This window comes from Eumetopias jubatus, unplaced genomic scaffold, assembly GCF_037043125.1.
Source record: "Eumetopias jubatus isolate StellerSeaLion01/CBP00866 unplaced genomic scaffold, mEumJub1_p1.0 scaffold_17, whole genome shotgun sequence".
Classification (NCBI taxonomy): Eukaryota; Metazoa; Chordata; class Mammalia; order Carnivora; family Otariidae; genus Eumetopias; species Eumetopias jubatus.
In genome coordinates this window covers 58,685,660-58,690,924 of record NW_028274823.1, presented here as the reverse complement: position 1 = coordinate 58,690,924, position 5,265 = coordinate 58,685,660, and positions in this window count along the sequence as shown.

The window sequence follows — 5,265 nt, the reverse complement described above, 5'->3', positions numbered from 1 at the left end:
TGTTTTTGGTGGCTTTTTTCCTAAAATTGAGATTAGCTTGAAATTTTTATTTTAAGAGGAATTAAATTATGAGTGTAAAAATCCAAACAGGAGAAAAAACAAGTTAACAGTCACTCCCTATCTAACCTTTTTTGTGAGCATCTCTTCCAAAAATTCATTTACAAAATTTTAATCATTCAGTTTTGTGAATTGCTTTTTCCTTCTCCACATGTGCATGCTTTTCGGTAAGTACAGATCTTACAACATTTCTGATGACTACATCGGATCTCATAGTATGGGTATGCCACTATCTATTTAACCAGGACTCTAGATGGCCATGTTAGTTATTTACAGTTTTTCACTATTATATATAAATAACTCTAAAATGAATGTCCTTGTATAAATCTTTGCCTACTTGTCTATCACCTGGAAATGTGTAAGATCTCCCTGGGACAAAGCTTAGGAAGCAATTCTGAGGAACATTAACACTTAAAGGACAGACATGTAGTTTCACTGATTCCTTAGAATAATTGTTTCCCCCAATGGTAACATTTTACATAACCGTAGAACAAGGATCAAAACCAGGGTATCAGCATGAAAGATGTTATCCCGTGGACACTTCTTTACACTTTGCTTTTTTTTCCCCCTTAATGGCATATCCTGGAAATCACGTCAGTTCTTAGAAATCTTAACTCTTTTTGTTTCATAACTGCATTGTACTCCATTGTGTGGAGCACCGTAGTTTATTCAACCACTTTCTTACTTTTAATGTATGGGCGTGTAGACTGTTGCCAGTATTTTGCAGTTACACAATGCTACAGTGGGGAACCTTGTGTATATGTATTTTCGTACTGTTGGAGGTGTATCTTCATGGTATATTCCTGGAAATGGGATGGCTGAGCCAAAAGGTAAGAGCATATGTAGTTTTAAAATTTGACTTTATATGTAGTTTTATTATATGTTGGCAAATTTCCCTCTAGAAGAGGAATTCCTGCCTTGCAACTTATTTTGTGAAGAAGCCAGGCCATTTGTTTTGTAGGTTCTGCCACATTCTGAATTTTGCTGATGCATCTCCATCTGTCATTTAACAAGCTCTTTTACCCCCTGTATTTTTTTTTTTTGAAGATTTTGTTTATTTATTTGACAGAGAGAGAGAGCACAAGTAGGGAGAGCGGCAGGCAGAGGGAGAGGGAGAAGCAGACTCCCCGCCAAGCAGGGAGCCCAATGCGGGGCTTGATCCCAAGACCCTGGGATCATGACCTGAGCCGAAGACAGATGCCCAACCAACTAAGCCACCCAGGCACCCCTACCCCCTGTATTTAATGTAAATTGATAATCAGATCTAGAAGGGTACACGATGTCCATTTCTCTCTGTCTTTTCATGTTAGCAGAAAAAGATAATTACTGTCTACATGTATAATTTCATTAGAGTTCTTGCAAAATGGTGATACTCATCATTTCTTTTTCATTCATTAGCTGGAATACCTCTAAAGAAGGAAACTTTTTTAAGATTTTATTTATTTGACAGAGACAGCGAGAGAGGGAACACAAGCAGGGGGAGTGGGAGAGGGAGAAGAAGGCCTCTTGCAGAGTGGGGAGCCTGATGTGGGGCTCGATCCCAGGACCCTGGGATCATGACCTGAGCTGAAGGCAGACACTTAACGACTGAGCCACCCAGGTGCCCCAAGAAGGAAACTTGTCTTAACACTTGGTACCCTGAATACTATTCCTACAGAAAAGGCAGGTAAGTGCTGATTCTTCCATTTCTTTCTTTTTTTTTTTTAAGATTTTATTTATTTATTTGACACAGAGAGAGTGAAAGAGACAGAGAGCAAACACAAGCAGGGGGAACGGCAGGCAGGGGAGAAACAGACTCCCCGCTGAGCAAGGAGCCAGATAGCGGGACTTGATCCCAGGACCCTGGAATCATGACCCAAGCCGAAGGCAGCCGCTTAACAGACTGAGCCACCAGGGAGGCGCCCCTATTTATTTATTTTTAGAGACAGAGAGAGAGCAGGGTGAGGGGCAGAGAGAGAATCCTCAAGGAGACTCCCTGCTGAGTGAGGAGCTGGACTCGTGGCTTGATCTAATGACCCTGAGATCATGACCTGAGATGAAATCAAGAGTCGGATGCTTAACTGACTGAGCCACCCAGGCGCCCCTCTTTCCCTTTATTTATGTACAAATTTTCAAAATTACCATTGGTTCCCTAGCTCCCTCCAAAGGTAGCCAGTGAGTATTTCATTGTTAGTGTTGATTCATGATAATGTGGATTTTTACGTATTTGATATGATTTAATCGATGGCAGTTATTTTACTGATGTTCAAATTATCCAATTTTTGGCGAGCAAGAGCCTCTTTATAGCTTGGTAACTTCTCAGTCCTTTTGACCTGACCCTCCTAGTCTTTGGTAGGTTCCTTGATTTCTGGTGGGACAAGATACCTGGGCGCATCCTGCCCCAGAACCAGAATGACCATTTTCTCCAAGGAATGTTTCCTTATAATAGGAAATGCTGGGGCACCTGGGTGACTCAGTCAGTTAAGCATTGGACTCTTGATTTTAGTTCAGGTCAGGATCTCAGGGTCTTGAGATCAAGCCCCGCCTCCAGCTCCAAGCTCAGTGAAGTCACTTGTCCCTCTCCCTCTGCTCCTCCCCCTGTGCTCTCTCTCTCTCTCTGTCTCTTAAATACATACATACATACATACATACATAATCTTAAAAAAAAAAAAAGGAAATGCTGTTTAGGGCCCTAAATCAGGAAATGAAGACTTATGTTATGTCTTATATTATTATTTTTTTATCTGACTCACTAAATAGCCTAAGTTTGTTCTCAATTGTTGTCATTGTTGCTATTATAAAAGTGATCCTGGGGCTCCTGGGTATTGCAGTTGGTTGAACGTCTGACTCTTGGTTTCAGCTCAGGTTGTGATCTTGGGGTCATAAGATCCAGCCCTGGGTCAGTCTTAAGGCTCGAAGCTCAGTGCCAGTCGGCTTGAGATATCTATCTCCCTCTCCCTCTGCCCTTCCCCACTGTGCACGTGTGTGTGTGTGTGTGTGTGTGTGTGTGTGTGCGCGCGTGCATGCACACTCTGTCTCTCAAATAAAATAAATCTTTAAAAGTGATCTTTTTCTCCACTTTATCTTTTCCCCAATGAAAAGTTGTTGATTTTTATTTGTGAGTGGCCTACTTAACTGAACTTTTTTACTTTCTGTGTTCACTTGTTTCACTTTGCTTTTTCAGGAAGACAATATAATAATTTCCCCATCTTCTTCCCAACCATTATACCTCTTATTTTGTTCTTTTGTCCAGTTGCATTTTCTGACACTTTCAGATGTTATATACTGAAGATGATACAGTCACACTGGTCTCATTAAGGAGTTTTCCATTAAGTGGGCTTTCTGACGTAAAAGACAAAGGAATTTGTGCTTTTTGTTGTTGTTTTCTTTCTTTGTTTTTGTGTTTTCTGAGGTGGGGAGGGGCAGAGGGAGAGGGAGGGAGAATCTCAAGCAGACTCCACGCCCAGCGCAGAGCCTGATGCAGGCCTCTGTTTCAAGGCCCTGAGATCATGACCTGAGCCAAAATCAAGAGTTGGACGCTTAACTGACTGAGCCACCCAGGCGCCCCAGAATTAGTGCTTTTAGTGTAGAGCTTTTATGGCAATGAAGGTAACTGGTAGACATCAGCTGTGCTTGGGCCAGGCAAGTTAACTCCCTTTCACTGCAGATACCTTCCACTTTTCTGTCTCTCCGTTGTCACCTTCCATGAGACAGAGCTCAGCTCACTGCCCCATGGTGATCTGTGCTCTGCCACCCACTGCACACCTTTCACAGATACTGCTTTATAACATTTCGCAGGGCTCTAAGAATGCTCAACCCTCAAAATACCTATATACAAAGAAGGCCAAGAAAGGAGTATACTGCCCATATAATAGCCAGAGTTCTGTTACAAATTTCCTAGTCTCACGTCTTTGTGTTTTTTAGTACATCTATGTAAGGCTTTCCCAAAAATCCTCATTTTAGTTTTCATCTGGGTGTTCTTCCAGTTAGATATGTAGAGGTCAGCACCATGTGTCACGGGGGTTTATTTTTTGAGCTCCTACTACGACAGCATAACATACTGATTGAAAGTGTGGGCCCTAGAGCAAAACTGCCTGCTTCTATGTATGACCTTTGGTAAATTATTAATCTCAATGGACCTCAATTCTTAACGTGCAGAACGGGAATAATAATAGTTGCTCACAGAGTTGTTCTGAGGATTAGATGATTTTTTTTCCCCAAGTTTTTATTTAAATTCCAGCTAGTTGGGGCGCCTGGGTGGCTCAGTCATTAAGCGTCTGCCTTCGGCTCAGGTCATGATCCCAGGGTCCTGGGATTGAGCCCTGCATCGGGCTCCCTGCTCAGCGGAGAGCCTGCTTCTCCCTCTCCCACTCCCCCTGCTGTGTTCTCTCTCTCGCTGTGTCTCTCTCTGTCAAAAAAAAAAAAAAACCTTAATAAAAAAATAATAAATTCCAGCTAGTCAACATACAGTGCAATATTAGTTCCAAGGATTAGATGATTTTAATATATAGAATGTTATTTGGCTCATAGTAAGTAATTAGCTACCACTATTAACAGTGCCAGTTGCTTTCCTATTCGTGATCAGCTAGGTACTGAGCACCTACTATGATTATTACGGTAGTTTCCTCACCAGTCTCCCTGCTTTTTTTCAGTCTCCCCACTTTTTCTCTGTCCCCCTCCTTCAGTTGTTTTCAGAATAATCCTTAAGTCAGATTTTGTCACTCCTTCAAAACCATCCAATGGCTCCCATCTCACTCAGAATAGCCAAAGTCCTTATGGTGGCCTTAAGAACCCTACATGATTGGGCCCACCTTGCTTCTCTGACTTCATCACCTACTGCCCTTTCCGTTCTCTCTACCCCAGGCTCTTAAGAGGTCTCCCTGTTCCTTGAACACACCAGGCACACTCCTGTGTCAAAGCCTTTGTATTTGCTGTTCCTTTGTCTGGGATATACTTCCCCTGATGTCTTCATGGCTCACTCTCTTACCTTCAGATCTTTACTCAAATGACACTCCTCAAAGAGGACCTTTCCTGTTTAAAAATAGCAACCTTGCTTCACCTGCTAACACTCCTTATCTTCTCTTTTGTTTTGTTCCCATGACACTCATCCTCCGACATTGCTATATAGTTCATTTAAAATATTTAACGTATTTCCCTATACTAGGGCAGAGATTTTTGTCTGTTTTTAACTGCTGGATTCCCAGAAGCTAGAACAGTGCCTGGCAAATT